Below are 23005 nucleotides of genomic sequence, written 5' to 3'. Positions count from 1 at the left end.
AACTGTTCGAGCAGATGGTTGTTGTCTTGCAAACGTCCCCATCTGTTGACTCAGGGATCGAGACGTGGCTGGACGAACCGTTACAGTCATGTGGATAAGATGCCTGTCATCTCAACTGCTAGTGATACCCTCCTGAACCCACCGATTCCATATTCCGCTAACAGTCATTGGATCTCGCCCAAAGCGAGCAGCAATATCGCGATACGATAAACCACAATCGCAATAGGCTACAATCCGACCTTTATCAAAGTCGGAAACGTGATGGTACGCATTCCTCCTCCTTACACGAGAAATCACAACAACGTTTCACCAGGCAACGCCCGTCAACTGCTGTTTATGTATGAGATATCGGTTGGAAACTTTCCTCATGTCAGCACGTTGTAGGTGTCGCCACCGGCGCCAACCTTGTGTGAATGCTCTCAAAAGCTTATCATTTGCATATCACAGCATGTTCTTCCTGTCTGTTAAATTTCGCGTCTGTAGCACGTCATCTTCGTGGTGCAGCAATTTTTATGGCCAGTTGTGTAAATTATCAATGGTAGTAACATATAAGTTGAAAGTAAAACAAAACCTGTATCTTCACTACAACCGGAATGTCTAACCATCACTGTAATAGAAAAGCACGTGCGCTAATAACATTCTGACAACTACTACAGAAACAAAGAAACAGAGACCAAAATCAATACACTAAGTAGTCACATGCAGTAGGCTAACAACAGATGTTTTTAATTTTTAACTTTTCCTAAAACAGGCTTTAATTATAAACTGCATATATTTATATTTTGAATAAACTCTTTGTGATGTCAGTATAAAGTTAATTAAATCCAAACTCTAACAACGAGCAAATAAGTTGCCTCCTCGCATTCCACATTTTTCATTTGTATTGCCCTCAGCTAATAAACTGTAATGATCATCAAAAGTCCTCTCCATCATATATATAGAGTGCAGTGTAACAGGCACAAGCGCAAATTGGTGACTGAGGACGATGCACTGAACAACGTCACATCAGTATTTACTTCATTTGCAGATTAATAATTATATTTATTAGGAGCAGTATGTTTTTAGGTTGGTACATTGGCAAGAGAAAGCCAACAACGCTTATTTTCCCATAGGCAATAGGTCAGATGTTGACGTGTGGAAGCAAAACGGTGAGCCTATCCTGACAGGCATAGTCCACTTGTGGTGCAGTTATGACTGTGCAAAAAATATCAGATATTATACGGACACTATATGACGTGGCAGTTTTATGTGGGGAGTGTTTTGAACTATGGTTGCGTAAGATACCGGTAGAGGTCGGCCAACTGCAAGAACTGCGCTATAACCACTACCAAATGCTTCGTTTACTCCAATTTATTTTATGTCGTGGATCGCTTGTTTTATTTTCTTATTTTGAAGTGAGTGGAGAGACTAATACTGGTGCATAAAGGGATTCGAATGCGTCTCTCACCACAACGAAAGGAATCAGCGATCCCTATGACCGTTATGTCAGTTCTACTTCCGTCGAAGCACAGAACGCGGACCTAGGACGGCAGTCCTTCGAGAGGTAGGCGGGGCTTGTTCACCCGCATCTCTCCTCGCCCCTCGGGCAGTCTTTCTCGTTTGTTTAGGTCGCAGCACTGCCACGATATACTGTCCTCATAACACTAAATAATGCGGTGTGTTTGTGGAAAGACTGTTTGACGCAGAGAAAAAAGAACCAGCACACAGATGTGTGAATATATTAAGGTACCACATATAAGAATACTTGCACTTGTACCCACTATACCTTGTACGTTTGTGTGTGTGTGTGTGTGTGTGTGTGTGTGTGTGTGTGTGTGTGTGTGATTGTGTGTGTGTGTGTGTGTGTGTGGAACACTCGAAATGGGTCAATGGTACTCACAGTGGAGCAGCAGGTGTTCGTTGTGCAAAGTTACGTGACAACAAAGTCCTGGAAATGGTGTGGTCGGTTGTTTGCTGAGAAGTTTAATGTTGTCAAAGTGCCAACAAAGAGTGCCGTGCAACGCTTCATTCCAAAAAGGCGTCAGAAAGGAACTGTTTTGAACAAGTCAGAAAACATTCTGAAACGTGCCCGCACACCAGAAAATGTATCTGCAGTTCACCAGAAAATGCTTGAGCCCTACAAATCAATCCGACGCCTGTCGCAAGCGACCAGCATATCACGTCTATCACGAGAATGAATACTCAACCTGGACCTGTTCTCAGGGCCACTTGTTGTTTGCTCTACCGTGTAGTATTCAGTCTCATACCTTTATAATGGTTAATCAAAATTTCCCATGCCAGTTGTTGGGGAATTAACCTCCTGAAAACAAACTGTCCTATATTCCTTAGACAATAGTTTCATTCTCAGGCTTAAAACATTTTCCCGTTATTACCATGTTGAATCTTCCACATATTTTCTTTGCTTGGTTTACGTCTTTGTTAGAAGAAAATGAATGATATCTTTGATTACTGGATGTAAACAAAAACACTGAATGTGAAGGACACACATGAATCTCAAACTGACTTCAAATATATTACGAAGATTTTTTGTGACACAGTGACTTATATATACATATATGCTGTTTGCACTGCAAACAGCACATATTGTGTGTTAATTCCCGTTGTGCGGCCATAATCACGTCGGAAACCTCTTCACAATAGTCATCCGAGTCCAAATTATAGCTCTGCCAATGCGCTGTCCCTTTTTTACATTATGTACGCGATACTACCGCCATCTGCGAATGTGCATACCGTTATCCCATGACTTTTGTCACCTCATTGCGTATTTACGTCATGTCCATCCCAACCGCGTCCCATCACACCTAGGCCAGCCGGAGTGGCCGAGCGGTTCTAGGCGCTACAGTCTGGAACCGCGCGACCGCTACTGTCGCAGGTTCGAATCCTGCCTCGGGCATGGGTGTGTGTGATGCCCTTAGGTTAGTTAGGTTTAAGTAGTTCTAAGTTCTAGGGGACTGATAACCTCAGATGTTAAGTCCCATAGTGCCCAGAGCCATTTTGAACCATCACACCTATAGGAGTGAAACGACTTCAGTTTAGCAATACCGAAAAGTGGATCTGATACATACAACCGTAGTTTTCGATAATTTTTGTGTCACATGTTCCCCACCCTGCGCTTCAAGATAATATAGATGTTACACAGTATTTTTTCTATGTTGTTGTTTGTTGTATGTTTACCGGGGACCTAGAAACGTCGGAGAGGCTCCGTCCCCGCCGCAGCCGGAGCGGTCCACAACCCCACGACGACTACCGCAGTCCACTTCACACCTCCGCCGCCCCACACCGAACCCAGGGTTATTGTGCGGTTCGGCCCCAGGTGGACCTCCCGACGCCCCGCCCCCCCCCCCCCCCCCCCCCCTCCAGGGAACGTCTCACACCAGACGAGACGAATGTAACCCCCATGTTTGTGTAGTCTCGTGTACCTGGAGAACTTGTTTGCGCAGCAATTGCCGACATAGTGTAGCTGAGACGGAATAAGGGGAACCAGCCCACATTCGCCGAGGCAGATGGAAAACCGCCTAAAATCCATCCACAGACTGGCCGGCTCACTGAACCTCGACCCAAGTTCGCCGGGTGGATTCGTGACGGGGACTAGAGACCGTCAACTGTCGCCGTATTCCCGCTCGTTCTCGTAAGCGAGACAGAGCAGCGAGAATGCTGCCTGCGAGAATATCGTGTTCCGAGAGCGTGGTCTCGATAACGAGGCGACCCGACACTCTCGGCTGGCCACCTGCAACGCCGCCGGTCGCATGGGGCCGTTCCGAACGCGGGTCGCACTGTGTGCGGCTGTCCGAGTTACAAGTACACTAGTAAGGAACATGCACGTGTGACATGTCACAGTTGTGCTGGTATGTATGAATGCATTTTGGGAGATTTAAGACACATTTCGGTCGACCGAATCAAAACTGAGACATTCGAACAAATCCAGTCCACGTAACTATAAAAGTAAAGCTGCCAAAGTTCCCTGTAAAAGTGCTATCAGTGGTGGCATTCAGGTTACTCAGAAACTGTCATGTACTGGCGACAAGGGAAATCGTTAAACCTTTGATAAAGCAAGAGATAACGACAGTAAATTATTTTCTACATGAAGATGCGCTTATCGTGGGGTCTGAGCTAAGCATTAACACGAAGTCATTTCTTGCAGTAGTAAGGAAAACTAGCCACCCACTTTCCTGCCTACCATAGATATTAATGTTGAATTTTGTGCGTGTGCGTTTTGTTCTTACGGTTGTTTTTAAAGTGACGTCTCATTTTACAAATGTTTCCTATTTCGTGTGTAACTGCACACACGCAAGATTTCATTTCGCGGAATTAGTTTTGAAGTTTATTGCCTTTATGGTTGGCTCTGAGCACTATGGGACTGGACATCTATGGCCATCAGTCCCCTAGAACTTAGCACTACTTAAACCCAACTAACCTAAGGACATCACACAATACCCAGTCATCACGAGGCAGTATTGCCTTTATGCTTGTGTTTATTTCTTCCTCTTTATTTAGATATTATCCCACTGTTTCTTCACTCTTCGACGACTTAATACGGTTCATTGTATTTATTAAGACCTCCGTCAGCATTAAAGATTGCCGTCAACTAGGGCAAGGTTGTTAACATATCTGTTTCAGAGTTAATTTTGTAACGTTTACTACCAAAGCTAACTGTGTAACTTTTGTGTTTTATTTTTATTTTGTTGTAGACCCTAGTTCTATAAAAGATATTTCACTTTTGTAACAACGCTGTACAGGCAGAATGTTCGAGAAGGCAGGTGCTTTGGACTTTACGAACAGTCTTTCGCAGGCTCTGTAGCTACATACTTGGAACGCTTGAAGGAAACGACCACCTTCTGAGGTGCTCCACTTTTCAGGTCATAGGTGCTTAATGTATTAATCACTGTACGTAGTTATCGTTTGATATCCTTCTGTTAACCATCACTGCCTTGCGATTTTATTTTTATATGCAGTGTTTTCTGACTGAAAATATACAAATCACAGCAACCTACATAAGAAAAACTACAAAAAGCCGGATCCACCTGTTGCTAAACCTGAAAGAACCTTAAGATTACGATGCTTGAACTCAACAAAGAGAAATGCGTTATGCAATGATGTTCTGAGGTAACTCATCATTTAGAAAGAAAATACTGATTGCACAATAGAGAGCAGTAAAAATAATATGCGATGTTCACTCACGGAAATCATGTAGGCACAATAATCTTCAAGCAGGTTGGCATTTCAACTGCGCCGTCAAAATACATATATTTGCTTATGACATTCGTTATAAACAGCCCATCACAGTTTGAGAAGAACAGTGTTGTCCATAGGGAGAACACTGGAGGGGAAAAAAGATCTTACCCATTGTTAAAGCTGTCAGTGGCTCAGAAAGGAGTTCAATATGCAGCAACAAATATCTCTGATCACTTGCCCAAAAACATAAAATGTCTGGCAGGTAGCAAAGTAAGTTCAAATCGAACTTAAAAATCACTTCTCCTGGACAACTCCTTCTGTTCCATTGAAGAATGTCTATTGAAAAGGTGGTAGCCAGAGAAAAAAAGACGATCTTTCCACATCATTTCCATAAAACAATCATTCAAATGATTTATCTAACATTTAACTAACTGACCAACCAAAGACTTGTACCGGAAGTCGTGCAATAGCATCCAAAAGAAAAACGATTTAAAGCAGCAGCTGAGGATGCGATCCACCTGCTAAACAGTACGTTGGAATAAATCTGTTATTTAGTGAAGAAGTAGCGTCTTATACACAACCAATTTTCTTCTACTCAAGCGATGTAAACGACCGCAGTACACAATAATAAATTCATTTTATTAAAATAAAGTGTACATATTCAAAATGAATAATGTGGTGTCACCGCCAGACACCACACTTGCTAGGTGGTAGCCTTTAAATCGGCCGCGGTCCGTTAGTATACGTCGGACCCGCGTGTCGCCACTATCAGTGATTGCAGACCGAGCGCCGCCACACGGCAGGTCTAGAGAGACTTCCTAGCACTCGTCCCAGTTGTACAGCCGACTTTGCTAGCGATGGTTCACTGACAAATTACGCTCTCATTTGCCGAGACGATAGTTAGCATAGCCTTCAGCTACGTCATTTGCTACGACCTAGCAAGTCGCCATTACCAGTTACTATTGATGCTGTAAAACATGTACCGTCAAGAGCGATGTTTACCAATTATGGATTAAAGTTAAGTATTCCAGAAGATACGTACGTTTTTTGCTAGTCTCAATTCCTTGTCCTGTTCCAGACCTCACGCCAGCCTGCGTGAGTTTAAACGCATGCCTTTCGGCTTCCTCCTAGTGGATTGGCTGTCCACAACAAATAATGTAGAATATAGTTTCGCAAATTAATCTGAAACCTTAATTCAGCAGTCCCATTTCTGAAGATATTGCACTGCAGTTGAGTCTGTTCTCCTGTTAGTACCATAGTTATACAACAATTTACATTACTTAGTATGAAGTATGTAATATTCACTGCATAATTGTGCAGTCAATACTTATCACTTCTCAGTATGATATCTGATTACGTACACACCTCAGAAAACCAGTTGTCAGTCGCCTTTGCTTCTGTGATTCAAATTTAGCTTATTTGGTTCTCTTATTGTTATGGATGATGAGAATATCATTAACGCGATCGGAATCTAGACAGCTTCTTTTCTGAGTCAGTACCAACCCTGCCTTACTAAAATTTCTTTCACTCGAGGCACTACTGGCAGGTATACAGAAAACCTGTTTGCTGAGTTTGCTGAGTTTTGACAGGGTCTGTGAACTCATCGTTTGGACTCTCCATGTTCATATATTTCTCAACCTCATCTTTCGATTTTGAGGTGAATGTTCGCCAACTTTTTTTGTGGGAGAAGGCATGACATCTTTGGTTACGTTCGTATCAACAACGTTATTTAACATTTTTCGCACATCTTGATGAATTTTTTCTCTTCTTTCTTCGGGAAAAACTAATAGTTCCTTGAAACAGGGATACAAGAGCGTTTCCACGTAATGAATGTCATGTAGTTCAGTTAGAACTTTCTGTTTTATAAACAGTTCTGGCCTTTTCTTTAGCTTACACATTATCACATCGTCAGTTCCAGTTTCGCAGAGTCCTATCAGTTTCAAAATCCACGGCACTACAAATGGTAGTTTTGGCTCATTGTCTCCTTCCAAATCGTCCGTGGCCTCTTTGAAAACCTTCAGAAATTGAATAACGCTCTCCACAGTCGCATTCTGATACGACGTCATCATCTCGTGTTTGTTTGAATCACGCAAAACGGTCTCTATTTGGTCTTTCTGTGAATGGAATGAGTCTAACATCATGTACATTCTGTTCCACCTGGTTTCTACATCATGGTGTAAGGTTTTATCTAATCTCGCGACTAAGCTAGATCGCTTCATAAAGCCTACTAGTTTACGTACTGTCGGGATGGAGCCATACACTGCAGGAATCTCATCCATTAAGAAACCTTCATTGAATGTATGCCTCAGTGCTGTATTAATACAGTGCATCACACATGGCAGTCGTTTGTGTGCTTCTAGTGCTTTCTTGACGTTAGCTCCCTGATCTGTAACCTGTCTTAGTTCCGAGGACGTTATCAGCAACTCTGCCATTTGTTCATGTATTTCCGTAATGATATGTTCACCAGTCTTGGCAAGATCAGAAAAACCTCGTAGTTAAGAGTACACTGTTTTTTTAGTTTCCATTTGTCCGTCGACCGATCAATATAGCTGGATTTGACAGTCAGGTAATGGATCTTACGATAACTGTCTGTCCACAGATCGCACGTCATTGAACACTGGTTTTTACCAATTGCGTCTTTCACTACTGGAATAAGGTCACTCCTGACTTGATCAGCCAATTCCTTAATATGTCGTGCTACAGTCCTTGGGGAAGGTAGTACGTCTTGGGCGATGATTTGTCTATATTTTGCTCCTGTATTTATGAGTTCTTGAGCTAAGCTTATGAATTCTTCACCACTTACCATATTAAATGGTCAGAGGTCTGTTGCACATATTAAAACACATTTGTCTCTAGTAGATATGTTACCAGCACTGGCAGCTGCAACGCTTGAGAAGTGTCGATTATCCTTACATTTATGCCTGTTCATTCCAGTTGTGCTTGCTTTGTAAGCAAGCAATGCTCCACAATTTCCATTTTGGCACTGAACGTAACCAACTGGAAGACGTGTATCTCTTTCAACCACTTGAAACAGTCGTAATAAACACCTTCATGTATGTTTCACGAAGACAATTTTTCTTTTCGTTTACGGACACAACAAACGTATCAATTCATTACAAAATGCTACACAAACGAAGCGATTCGATTAATCAAATACTATCACGTATCGAATTCGGAGGCTTTATTCTGTAATTAATTAGGTATAACTGAAGAGCTAACCTTAAATTTTTCCCAACTGGAGCTGCCACTCCTTACTTCCGCTTTATTTATCAGAATGTACGTCGCATCAGCAAGTTTCTTCAACACAACATCTTTAGAGATGGTGGTCATCGCATTGTTCCCGGTTCCGGAACCACTCAAGCTGAGTTTACTGCCTACCACTAGGTTACGATAATGCGGGTCTCTCGGCCAGCTCGCGGTCTCGGGCCAGCAAGTGTCCTATTCGACAATCCTCGTCTCAGATCAGTTTCGTACCGTGACGTCAGTCATCCCCACCTCATGCGCCTGTGACAGCGATAATGAGTCGCGTACTCAGCGAGAAGCGAGCGAGACTGAGCAGCGTTTTGACGTGCTCTACCGGAGACCAGGCGCTCCTTCCCGCTCCGGAAAGCCTTGCGTTAGACCGCTCGGCTAACCTCGCGGGCTATTTTTTCTATGTACTGAACGTTTGTGTACAGAGTGTGAATAAAATTTCCTCAGGCATTCCAGGGTTAAGCTTATTCTGCCACCTGCCATACTCCTCTCTAGGAGCGTTACGGGCATCCAACTCCCACAATCCCACAACAATTTGCTATCGAAGGCATGTCATAAGTGTACAGGATTACTCATAAGCTCCTCTAGGGTTTCAGAAGACGACTGAGTTTAACTACAAGACATGCAGTGTGCCCCAGAAACGTTGCGACAAACTTCGAGGGGTTATAGAGAGTGTCTTGTGCAACAAATCGAGATCGGGAGCGCATGTCCGAACCACCATCCAACGACGCTGCAGAACGTCGAAGTAAGGAACGTCTCGCGATGTTATTTGTTATTCAGTAATCACGACAGATTGCCACGATCGCCAGTGGAGAAGATGGAGGAAGCTCCTGCATAGACACGTCTTGTCTCCTACGAATGCGAAACTCTGTTGCCTCGGTGGATGACGGTTTTCGCCACGGGTTTCCAGCTGCAGTTTTTTTATCTTCTGTATACTGAAAAACACAGGAGAATTTAGAGGGTTCCAGGAGAAAAATAAATTGAAGATGGAAACCAGTGTCTGAAACCATTCGCCACCGAGTCAATAGAGCATCGCATTCATAGGAGACAAAGCTTTTGTATGCAGCAGCTACTTCCATTTTCTCCCGTGGTGGTCGTATCAGTCAGTCGCGATCACTAAATACCAAACAACATTGCGAGACATTCCGCCTATGGTCCATCAGCGTACAAAGTCACATTTGCTGCCGAAGGGGCGCCCTAGTGGCAGGCGCCGGTGTGTGTAACTAAGACGCTCTGAAGCGTCGTTCGATGATGTTTCCGGACACAAATTCCTATCCTCGGCGGCAAACGTCAAAGCGGGTGGAAGAGCACGTATGCACAATTCCTTAGAGTCCTGGGAAGACGTAATGACAGTAGTCCGCTTTGGAAATCTGTTCATAGAGTTGTCTCTATACAGGCGTGAATTAATTCATTGAGACGATAAAATGACTCTGAGCACTATGGGACTCAACATCTCAGGTCATCAGTCCCATAGACTTAGAACTACGTAAACCAAACTAACCTAAGGACATCACACACATCCATGCCCGAGGCAGGATTCGAACCTGCGACCGTAGCAGCAGCGCGGTTCCGGACTGGAGCGCCTAGAACCACTCGGCCACCGCGGCCGGCCATTGAGATGATACTACGAGGGTGATTAGTCTACATGTTCTCATACGTCTGCCCGCTAGTGGTGCACTCTGCAACTACGCCATCGCTCATGTTACGAACACGAACTTTGAGAGATACTCCATCGACTAATGTCTATCATTTTCTGTTGTCGCGCAGTTGTCTTCTGAAACTCCGGAGGTACTTACGGGGGATGAAAATTAGATGGGCGAATGACTTGGATAACTAATAAGAGGTTAAGCTAAAGCCGTCATTTACCTGTGTGTTGGTTTGAACACCACAGTACAGGGTTATTACAAATGATTGAAGCGATTTCACAGCTCTACAATAACTTCATTATTTGAGATATTTTCACAATGCTTTGCACACACATACAAAAACTCAAAAAGTTTTTTTAGGCATTCACAAATGTTCGATATGTGCCCCTTTAGTGATTCGGCAGACATCAAGCCGATAATCAAGTTCCTCCCACTCTCGGCGCAGCATGTCCCCATCAATGAGTTCGAAAGCATCGTTGATGCGAGCTCGCAGTTCTGGCACGTTTCTTGGTAGAGGAGGTTTAAACACTGAATCTTTCACATAACCCCACAGAAAGAAATCGCATGGGGTTAAGTCGGGAGAGCGTGGAGGCCACGACATGAATTGTTGATCATGATCTCCACCACGACCGATCCATCAGTTTTCCAATCTCCTGTTTAAGAAATGCTTCTGATTTAGCCTTTTCCGTAAGATTTTCCAAACCGTCGGCTGTGGTACGTTTAGCTCCCTGCTTGCTTTATTCGTCGACTTCCGCGAGCTACGCATGAAACTTGCCCGTACGCGTTCAACCGTTTCTTCGCTCACTGCAGGCCGACCCGTTGATTTCCCCTTACAGAGGCATCCAGAAGCTTTAAACTGCGCATACCATCGCCGAATGGAGTTAGCAGTTGGTGGATCTTTGTTGAACTTCGTCCTGAAGAGTCGTTGCACTGTTATGACTGACTGATGTGAGTGCATTTCAAGCACAACATACGCTTTCTCGGCTCCTGTCGCCATTTTGTCTCACTGCGCTCTCGAGCGCTCTGGCGGCAGAAACCTGAAGTGCGGCTTCAGGCGAACAAAACTTTATGAGTTTTTCTATGTATCTGTAGTGTGTCGTGACCATATGTCTATGAATGGAGCTACTGCGAATTTATGAAATCGCTTCAATCATTTGTAATAGCCCTGTACTTTACTAGACATTGCTGAACTGGACGTGGTACGCTGTTACTTTCTTCCGGTCTTTGAATATGCAGGGCGCACTACGCCATTTGATGTTCATTTATTTTTCGGAGCCTCCACTGTTACTACATGAAACGCTCATTGTCTCCGCGTTTTCCAGTTCTGAAGAATGAAGTGACCTCCGACATCTTAATAAATTGAGTGCCGGATCAAAAGACGTGTTAAAACTGAAACATCCGTCACAGTTTATATTTTTTTTTCATAATTATACTGGAGGCAGTCCTCGGAGGCAGCTGATCTGCTTGGTTGTTTTAGGGGTGCGTGTCGCAGATGTTCCTTCTTTTGTAATACTAAAGATGATCCGAGTCTCCAGAAATCAGGTGTGTACAGCGTCCCAAGCGAATGGGGCATGTCAGAAAGAATGGACACTATATACACTGAAGCGCCAAAGAAACTGGTACAGGCATGCATATTCAAATGCAGAGAGATGTAAACTGGCAGAATATGGCGCTACGGTTGGTAACGCCTAAATAAGGCAACAAGTATTTGGCGCAGTTGTTAGATCGGCTACTGCTGCTACAAAGTCAGATTATCAAGATCTAATTGAGTTTGAAAGTGATGTTATAGTTGGCGCACGAGCGATGGGACACAACACCTCCGAGATGGCGATGAAGAGGGAATTTTCCCGTGCGACCATTTCACGAGTGTACCGTGAATATCAGGAATCCGATAAAACATCAAATCTCCGACGCCGCTGCGGCCGGAAGAAGATCGTGCAAGAACGGGACCAACGACGACTGAAGAGAACGTGACGAAAGTGCAACCCTTCCGCAAATTGCTGCAGATTTCAATGCGGGATCGTGAACAAGTTCCAGCATGCAACATGCAACGAAAAATCATCGATGTGTGTTTTCGAAGCTAAAGGCCCACTCGTGTACCCTTGATGACTGCACGACACAAAGCTTTGCACATAGCGTGGGCCCGACAACACTGACGTTGGACTGTTGATGACTGGAAACATCTTGCTTGGTCGAATGAGTCTCATTTCAAATTGTATGGAGCGGATGAAAGTGTATGCCTCATGAATCCATGGACCGTCAATCTTGTGGAGACTCTGTAATGGTGAGGCCTGAGCAGCTGGAGTGATATGGGATCCCTGATACGTCTGGATATGACTCTGACAGGTGACACGTACGTTAAGTATCCTGTCCGATCACCTTCATCCATTCGTGTCCATTATGCATTCCGACGCACTTGGGCAATTCCAGCAGGACCATCCGACACCCCGCACGTCGAGAATTCCTACAGAGTGGCTCCAGGAACACTCTTCTGAGTTTAAACCCTTCCGCTGGCCATCAAACTCCCCAGACATGAACATTATTGAGCATATCTGGAACGCCTTGTAACATGCTGTTCGGAAGAGATCTCCATCCCCTCGTGCTATTACAGATTTATGGACAGGCCTGCTGGATTCAAGGTGCCATTTCCCTCCAGCACTACTTCAAACATTAGTCGAGTCCATGCCACGTCGTGTTGCGGCACTTCTGCGTTCTCGCGGGGGCCCTACGCGATATTAGGTAAGTGTCCAGTTCCTTTGGCTCTTCAGTATATATATATATATATATATATATATATATTATACGTTTTGATAGCATTTAATGATATCTTCAGTTTGAATATACTATATGTCCAACATTTTGCGATTATCATGCAAAACGCTGCGAGCTCTGAAGATTGGTAGACAGGAGGGAGTTACGGAACTACGGCGAGTTGGAAATTTGGATTGGACGGCAAGCGTGCTCCGAAAGCGGAAGCAATTATGGCAACCACTGGCTTAAAGCGTGAAATCCGGTTTCGTGTTCTGGATCCGGCACAAATTTTCACTTGTCGCCATTGAATTATTTAAATGCCTCATGCAGCTTACGTCGGTATTTCTATCATGTCTGTGTTTTACTGGTATGTGCGTACGGAGATGATATACTATCACAACCAGAGTGCTTCCTGCGTTGCAGCAGAGGGACACAAAGTTTCCGACAGGGCACATGTCGCTGTAGAGTGAAACTTCATTCCGGGAACCTGTCAATTGTTCTGACCAGGAAAGTACTTGGGCTCGAACAAACACAAATAGACCAAAATCGTGAGAGAAATAATGTAAAAATCTCTTATTGCACTAGTGATACTCCCGCATCTGCAAAACTCTGCAGTCGTCCGTTAGAGGCCTCTGCGTATGCCATGCCGCATTGCACGCTGACCTGCCGGTACGCCAGTCGGGACCAGTAGGGACGGTGCAGTGTGCCTCTGAAGTTGCGTTTTGTGACATTATTTGTGTATTGAAGCGTCAGATGGCTCGGCGATTGGTAATCAATCCTGCTAATGTATTGCGATTGGTGGAGATGAAGTTACGAAGAACGCTTCTTCGTGAAGATGGTATTGCCGTAGGAGACGAATCATTCCCATGTTTTCTGGTATCTATTATAGCGCAGAAATATGAGCATAAGTTAGAAGCAGATACTGTTGTAACACTAACACATAATGATGATGATAGGGATGATAATGGCGAACAACTCATTGCAAACGGTAGTGCTACGGCAAGTGCGGGAAGAGGCGATGGAAGCAGTGACAGTGAATACCAACCGTCTCCCAAGAAGAAGGTTAAAGTTGCAAGTATCATCACGGCGTTTGATGACAACACACTGGAGAACATGTACGATGATTATTACGTAAGAGGTTTCGACACATACGACAAGCTTCTGAAAAGCTACCCTAAACTGAAGTCTAAAAGCAATATTAAAAACATACTGGATTACGTGGCAAAGAAAAGAGAAGGAAATACAGTTTTCAAAGGAAATCGTACACTGCTGTTCAAGACCATCAAGGAGCGTGTAATGGCGAAATTCGATGAAGAGCGAGAATGCGGTTCCGCCGTTCATTATTGGCATTTACAACACTGGGCATTGGACGTAGCCAGAAATCTCGGGTGTACAAACTTTACAGCTTCACTAGGATTCATTACTAATTTGAAAAAGGAGTTTAGGATAACATCACGCCGTATCACTATGCTCCAAGCACGAAAAGATAAGGATGACGAAGAAGAGCTGATTGAAAGAGCTCAAACGTTTGTTGCCGACGTCAATGAGCATATCACGAGAGAAAACATCGATATTAGTTCTGCATGGAACTGTGATCAGAGTCAGTTCAACTATGAACTTTATTGTGAGAGAAGGGGAGAGAAACGCCGTCGCGATGTTGCAATCAGTTAACCGTGCGACACATAGTTACACGATCGATGTTGCTATATCAATGGACGGACGATTGGTAGACAAACTCTATATTTGCTTCCAAGAATCCAGTGGAAAGTTTGGACCCCGCGGGTCAAGGAGAACAGAAACGCGGTGCCCTCCAAATGTCGTCGTCGATGCAAGTACGAGTGGGAAGATGACGAAACAACATCTGAAGACGTTTTTCCTGTCAGTTTTGAATCCACATTTGTCGAGAAAGTCATTAGTACTTTATGACTCCTGGTCTGGACATAAGGATGAACGAATACTACTGGAAGCATCTGGTGGAAAACATGTAGATTCAAAAACCATTCCGCCTAAAACTACAAAATACGCACAACCTCTGGATGTGTATTTCTTCAGGCAATATAAAATATATGCCTAGAGAATAACAGATTTCACTAAACTACGTTCCAGTAATATACAGCCGAAATTGCACGACAGATTCTTTATCATGAGTATGAACAATCAGTTATCTGCGAGAGTATACAAACCAATGCTTCGTTACGCGTGGCAGAACGCTGGCTACGATATTGGTGAACCAGTGAACAGCTTCAACACTGATATTATAGAATGTGCAAATACGCCATGCGATCAACTTGCATTTCTTCGCTGTGCGTTTTGCAGTCATTCGTATTCCTCGGAGCATTTTATTGACATTCCGCATTCACATTTATAGTTAAGATTGCTGCATTACGTATGGCGTCTACAATTACATCTACAGTGATATCTAGAGCATGACTGCAGAGTTTTGCAGAAAAACGACACCCACCAGCGCATTCAGAGGTACATAATGGTCCTGTCACCAAACGTTCATACAGATCTGTTTGTTCGAGCCCAAGTACTTTCCTGGTGAGACCGACGAACAGCTAGAGCCTTCCAGAATCGAGGTTCGATGAAAAATATTTTGTTAAGCAACATCATTTGTGTTGTGTCGGTAGCTGGGCCGACACCTTGTAGTTCGAGATGGCTGAAAATGCACGCTAGGCTAACGCAGACGGGCGTGAAGTACTGGAACAGGCTACGTAATTAATGTTATTAAGAAAAGTACGTAGCTGTATTAATACTTATCTTTAATATCATTGTGGTACATCGATCTTGACGATACACAGGAGACTTTAATTACAATCACTGTAAGGCTAATGGCGCCTTGCTAGTTCGTAGCCATTAACTTAGCTGATGGCTATTCTGTCTCTCGGCTAATGAGAGAGAAAGGCTTCATACATCTGGTCGGTAGCTAGGTTCTCGTACAACTGGGGCGAGTGCTCTCTCGTATCACGAGACCTGCCTTGGTGGTGGCGCTAGGTCTGCGATTACACAGTGGCGACACGCGGGTCCGACATGTACTAAATGGACCGCGGCCGATTTAAGCTACCACCTAGCAAGTGTGGTGTCTGGCGGTGACACCACAATTTGAACCGATGTGTTTTACATGATATGAACGGTTTCTACCGGCCTTGGAGGGAAAGCAGCTACACGACAACTACATAGATGTCTGTGGCGCCCAGAATGGAGTTTGCTGGCAGCGTGTGGCCAGCCTGCGGCGGGGTGTTCCCCTCGCTGCAGACGGATGCCGCCGCTGATGGCATCTCTGTCATAACGCTGTGGCTGGTCGGCTTATCGCAGTCTGCTGCCGCCACACATTTCGCGACTCCCGACTGAGCCGGCAGCGACCTCTTCCGGGTTTGTAAGCCATTTCTCACCGCGAACCGCCGCGGTCGCGGGACAACTTAGTCTGCACCCTCGAGGAGTTCTGTGCGCGGAATTGCGTTATTCAACTTCCCCGCGACGTCCACCACTGTTTTTCTGTAGAAATGGCGCGTTACGGGTGAATCAGAATAAGAAAAGTGACGTAATGGAGGAAAAAATACTCGGCAAGAAGCAGCGAAGTTTGTTCTCAAGTGACGTCCATCACCCCGGTAATATCCTCGTGAACGCCATGCGGATCCAGTGAGATCCACAAGATACAGATAGCGCTTCAACTCCAGACATAAGGCGAAGCTATGCCGTGAAATTTATGGTATATAATTAGGGATAGCGGAAAAAAATTTTTAAGGACGAAAATGACTAGGGGAAACAAATAGGGGTTCTTGGAAATATCACATATCGGGCAAGAGCAATAATTGTTACACAAGCTGCGACACTGTCGCGAATAAAACAGTGACTCGTATATACAATAAGATTCCTTTAATTTACGTCTATGGTCACAAACCTTTTGTTGACAGATTACTGGTTTCGGTCTATACTGACATCATCAGATCTGTGGTTTGTTTTTTTTTTTTTTTTTTTTTTTTTTTTTATGCAGCTGGCCGCGGTGGTCTCGCGGTTCTAGGCGCGCAGTCTGGAACCGTGCGACTGCTACGGTCGCAGGTTCGAATCCTGCCTCGGGCATGGATGTGTGTGATGTCCTTAGGTTAGTTAGGTTTAAGTAGTTCTAAGTTCTAGGGGACTGATGACCACAGCTGTTAAGTCCCATAGTGCTCAGAGCCATTTGAACCATATTTTTGTTTTTTGCAGAAGTGTCTGTACTTATTCCTCTATAAAAGGCAACCTGTACTCCCCCAACAAAATTGAGGTATTGTTGAAGAACATTTCTTGAGTATTTTGGTACGAGAGACCCGGCAGCTCGTTATGGAATAATATTTCGTTTGACTACCTACCATACTTTCCGTTATATACGAGTATGTACTGTAGTGAAAATATTTGCCCAAGGATGTGATCAGGGAAGGCATCCGTCCACCCTCTACCACTAACGTACCAAACCAAATAAGTAAAATGGAGATACAGGATAAAGGCCAGAAAAAGTAGTGGCAGAATTTGTTCGTCTTCTTCATGGGCCATAGATTTGTTGTTGAGCTTATCGCGAATTTCATTTCTGCTTCTCCTCATCAGTTTCGTCTTTCTTCGGTTTGGTCTCAATCCAGTTCTCGTCTTATTAGACTTTTTAATTTATTCAACAGGCCATGTAACACATTTTAACTTTCACTGAAGATAGCAGTGTCATCAGCGAATCAAATCACTGATATTCTGTCACTCTCAGTTTTAATCCCACTCTTGAAAGAGTATTTATTCTCGTATTCTTCGATGCATAGAGTGAAGACTAGAGACGGAAGGCTACGTAGTTGGCTCAGACTCTATTTTTAATCCAAGTACGTTCTCGGATCTTGTGCACATGACCCAACTTCTCATAAAGCTTATCCAAATTTGTCTAAGAATTTCGAACATTTGCAACATTCTGCATTACAGAACGTTTTTCCTACATGGACAAATACTATGAATGTGTCTCGAGTTTTCTTGAGTGTTGGTTCCATTATCATGTACGACGCTACAACTGCTTTTATCTTTTCGAAAGCTAAGCTGATCATCATATAACTTCTAACAGATTCTCAATTTTGTTTTCCGTTCCTCTGTATTTTGCTCTTGTCAGCGAAGTTGAAGCATGAGATGTTAAGTTGATTGTGCCATATTTCTCTTCCCCGGCTGTCTTCGAGATAGTGTGGGCGATATATTTCCGGAAATACGATGGTATGTCCCAGATCTCAGATTCTACACACGAACATCAATTGTTTGGTTGCCACTTTCCCCCAATGCTTTCAAATATTCTAAACGAATGTTATCGATGTTTCTACCTTTTGGTTCGTAAGTTTTACAGATGTCTTAACACATGTCTTATCATCCCGTCCCTTCTTCTTGTCAGTATTTACTACATATTCCTTTCCTCGACAGTTCTGAAGAGAATTTTCTCATTCCTTACCTTATCAGTTCACCTAATTTTTAACGTTCGTCTGTAACACTGCATCTCAAACGCTACGATTCTCCTCTGTTCCCACAGTCCATGTTTCAGTACCATACAATGCTGTGTTCCAAACGTACATTCTCAGAAATTTCTCGCTCGAATTAAGGCCTATGTTTGATACTAGCAGTCTTTTCTTGGCCAGGAGTCCCTTTCTGCCAGTGCTAGTCTGCTTCTGATGTCCTCCTTGCTCCGTCCGTCATTGGTTATTTTGCTGCTTAGGTAGAAGAATTCCTTAACTTCATCTACTTCGTGACTATCAATCCTGATGTTATGTTTCTCGCTATTCTCATTTGTGCTACTGCTCTTCGATTTACTCTCAATCCACATTCTGTACTCATTAAAGTGTTCATTGCATTGAGCAAATTGTATGATTGTTCTTTACTTTCACTCAGGATAGAGAAGTCATCAGCGAATCGCATAGTTGATATCCTTTCACCTTGAATTCTTATCCCAATTCTGAACCTTTATTTTATGTGCATCTTCGCTTCTTCGATGTAATGATTGAACAATATAGGTAAAAGGCTACATCCCTGTCTTACACCCTTTATAATTCTTTCTTGGTCTTCTACACTTATTGTTCCCTTTTGGCTCTTGTACGTGTTATATGTTACCCGTCTCTCCCTTCAGTTTACCCCTGTTTTCCTCAGAATTTCGCACATCTTTCACCGTTTGACACTGTAGAATGCGTTGTCCAGGTCCACAAATCCTATGAACGAGTCTTGATTTTTCTCCAGTACTGCTTCCATTACAGAACGTGACGTCAGAACTGCGTCTCTAGTGCCTTTCCTGAAGCCAAACCGATCGTCAGCCAACAGAACCTAAATTTTATTTTTCGTTATTCTGCATGTTATTCTTGTCAGCAATTTGGTGTAATGAGGTGTTAAGTTGCTTGTGCGATAAGTTTCGTATTTGCCAACTCCTGCAGTCTTCGTAAATGAGTGGGCGATGTTTTTCGGTCCGCAGCTCGTGGTCTTGTGGTAGCGTTCTCGCTTCCCGCGCCCGGGTTCCCGGGTTCGATTCCCGGCGGGGTCAGGGATTTTCTCTGCCTCGTGATGACTGGGTGTTGTGTGATGTCCTTAGGTTAATTAGGTTTAATTAGTTCTAGGGGACTGATGACCATAGATGTTGAGTCCCATAGTGCTCAGAGCCATTTGAACCATTTATGATGTTTTTCGCAAAGTCCGATGGTATATCCATATTCTCAAATGTTCAAATGGCTCTACGCACAATGGGACTTAACATCTGAGGTCATCAATCCCCTAGACTTAGAACTACTTAAACCTAACTAACCTAAGGGCAACACACGCATCCATGCAGGATTCGAACCTGCGACCGTAGCAGCAGCGTGGTTCCGGACTGAAGTTCATATTCTCATATATTCTACACACCAACGTGAATAGTTGTGTTGTTGCTAGTTCCGCAACGATTTTTAGAAAGTCTGTTCGAATGTTTTATATCCCTCCTGCCTCATTTGATTTTAAGTCTTCCAAAGCTCTTTTCATTGTAGTACTGGATCTCCTATCTCTTCATCAGAGAAGTCTTACCCCCTCTTAGAGGCCTTCAACGTACTCTTTCCACCCATGTGCTCTATCAACTGCATTTAACAGTGGAATTATCATTGCACTCTTAATGCTACCGCCCTTGCTTTTAATTTATCCAAAGGTTGATTTGTCTTTTCTGTATAGTATTGGTTAAAAAAGAGTCTTGGTTGCAATTTTAGTTTTTTATTTTTCAACGACGCGTTTCGCCTTATTTAGGTATCTTCTGGTTATCTTTTCTAGATGGACGTGAGAGACACCAAGATCTGCATAACGCGTTCCCGTTCACAGGAGCGAGTAACAGAATAAGATGAGGCAGTTCTTTCGGCAGTATTTTCTTTTTCGCTTGCTTCACATTTTTCACGCGAACATTTTGCATTTGCTTTCCTGCACTTACTATTTACTTCATTCCCAAGTGACTTGTATTTTCCATACGTTTTCCGAACTAATTCCTGTTTCTTCTGCCGTCGTATCAGCACACACTTCGTCCTGATCATCGAGGCCTTCAGCGTGCTCGTCGCCCCACCCTCTCTCTCCTCTGCGTTTAACAGTGGAATTCTGGTACTCCTGGCACCTTTGCATTTAATCTTCCCGAAGATCTGTTTACCTACCGTCTATGCTGGATCTGTCCTTTCCTTTTCCTTTCCTTGTGTCAGGTAGAGAAAGACTAACAATTGTACAAATTATTCTGCACCATGCGCTTTACTGAAATTTGCGGAACACGGGCATATTCGTAAATGCAGATGTATATGGAGCATGCCGTTTGCTACTGTAAAGGTGGAAGGTCGTCGCGAACTGTGTGTTAATCGGCAGCTGCAAACTCCACGCACCTGCGAAAGCTGTGACCGCGCTATTTGCTCACCGACGCGTCTCTAACGAGAAATTCCGAAACGCAGGCTCTCCTGTTGCCAGTATCACGTACACGCGCGCAGAGCGGGAGGTCGGTCCGCACAACAAAGGAACCGTAGCGCAACATTCCGGCGCTGACGGACCACTCAGATATGGAATTACGCGCTTCCGTCTCGCGCCCGTGGCCTCCAGGGGACGGAATGTCCGTGCTTTTAGGCAGCACAAACGGGAACGTCCATCCGGCACGCACCTGCAGGGAGCGAAGAGGCGGCTCCCTCGCCGGCACGTACTTTCAAACAAAGGAAATAGCTCGTGAAATTATTACGCAAACATGTAGTGCTCACCGAAAGCATTCCACGCGATTGAAAATATTTTGGTAGCCGTGAGAGAGCACTCTAGAAATGTGGGGCAGTCGAGATAAAGGAGTCGGCAGGGCTTCCATTCTAGAAAGTAAGTCACCTACTCAGCATCATATGGAATCGTCATTGTTGCTGAAAATAAGAAAACATATCAGCGCGGACTTGCACTTTCTGTAGGCGAAACATATTTGCAGTGTGTCTATGAACTCAAATGTTGGTATTTCAGTTCTTACGAAAAGCTATACACACACACACACACACACACACACACACACACACACACACACACACACACACACACACACACACAGTCTAAGTTATGTCTGGGCCAACGGAGTGCATTATCTGAAAGGTGGCTACACTGAGCCACAGCGCCAGAGATTGCGCCAAAGAGTATTATTCAGCCGCCTCCACTGGCAGTGCTTGTCGAGAACTCGTAGTGGAGTGCTTGCTGAGATGTCGTAGTGAAAAGTTCTTGTCGAGAAGTGGTGGTGGAGAGTGCTTGTTGAAAGGTGGTAGCGAGTCGGTGTTGAGATGTTGTAGTAGGGAGTGCTTGTTCCATATTTTATGCAGTTGTTTGATGGGATAGACAGCAGATGTTGTTCTAATGGAGATATTGTAATGATCAGAGTGCTTTTCGTCAATATATATGAAGGTAAAATATTCCCTGTTTTTTCATTATTTCAGTGTCTTAAATAATGCGTCATTACAGGTTCAGTCAACAAAGCACCTGGCTTGTGTTCTTGTATTAGAGTGTAATTCTGGTTTCCTTACGCAATTATAGTATTTCCTTTTTTTTAATTACTTCAGTATAAATGATATTTAAAATTTCTTGTCTTATTGAAGAAGAACCGTGCCAGATGTGTACGTTGAATCACACTTCCACACACAGAACAGTTACACTTGTGCTTTGTTGTTGCGTTGGTTTTATAGCTGCTGGGGACTTAATTAATTAATTGTGTTAACGGAAGTTTTCTTTCATTCTTTGTTGTTATTCTATGCAGTCAGATTGCGTACTAAAACTAGTCAGGGCCAACCGTTTACGAGACCTCGTAATCGGACATACGGCTACGAAAAATAAAAAATTATTTTCATTTAAATAATTAAGCCCCCATGCATATCCTAGAAATAAACTAAGACAGGAATTTGTACACCCCAGCGGCCATTGTCAATCTTATAAAACTACACATGCGTGTACAGTCGTGTCATCTTACAAAATATTTGAAACCATTAACCCCCATCCATTTACTCCCTTATTCTTTAAAAATTCGGAGTGCCACGTCTGAAACAGTTTCAAATGTCTGATTTCAAGCGAGTTTGTTTTTTGGAAATTTGCGGTAAGTTGCTATGGGACCAAACTGCTGAGGTCATCGGTCTCTAGGCTTACACACTGCTTAAACTAACTTACGATAAGGACAAAACACAAACACACACACACACACACACACACACACACACACACACACACACACACACACACACATACACCCTTGCCCGAGGGAGGACTCTGTAACTGCCCACGTCGTGTTGTGCCGACTCCACTGTAGCCTGAATAGATTTTTAAGTTTGTTTTATATGCCCGACTTCTAATTTCACCACGCAAGTCTCCAGGGTTGAGCAGTTATTGCCCGATGACGACACGCATACAGTTTGTTAAAGCTGAGTTCGCCGTTATTAATTATGTTTTTAGATTTAATTTTATTACTCGTACAGAGACTCAACGTTCCTTTGTTTAACAGCGCGTCGTCAAAATAAGTATGAAATGCTAATGTCTTTGCAATACATAATGTCGACTATTGAGTTAAACGTCGTACCTATTTTGCCATTTTATAGGGGAGAGAAACCTTAAGCGCTTCTGCTTCTATAGTCTCAGTATCAAATGTTCACTAATTTCAATTTACTTCCTGTCTCAGTTCAGTATTTAACACAAATTATATATCAATGCCATTTCAA

Source organism: Schistocerca serialis, chromosome 6 (genome assembly GCF_023864345.2).
Source record: "Schistocerca serialis cubense isolate TAMUIC-IGC-003099 chromosome 6, iqSchSeri2.2, whole genome shotgun sequence".
In the NCBI taxonomy this organism is placed as follows: Eukaryota; Metazoa; Arthropoda; class Insecta; order Orthoptera; family Acrididae; genus Schistocerca; species Schistocerca serialis.
The sequence above is the reverse complement of the archived record's forward strand: the minus strand, read 5'-3'. Positions refer to the sequence as shown.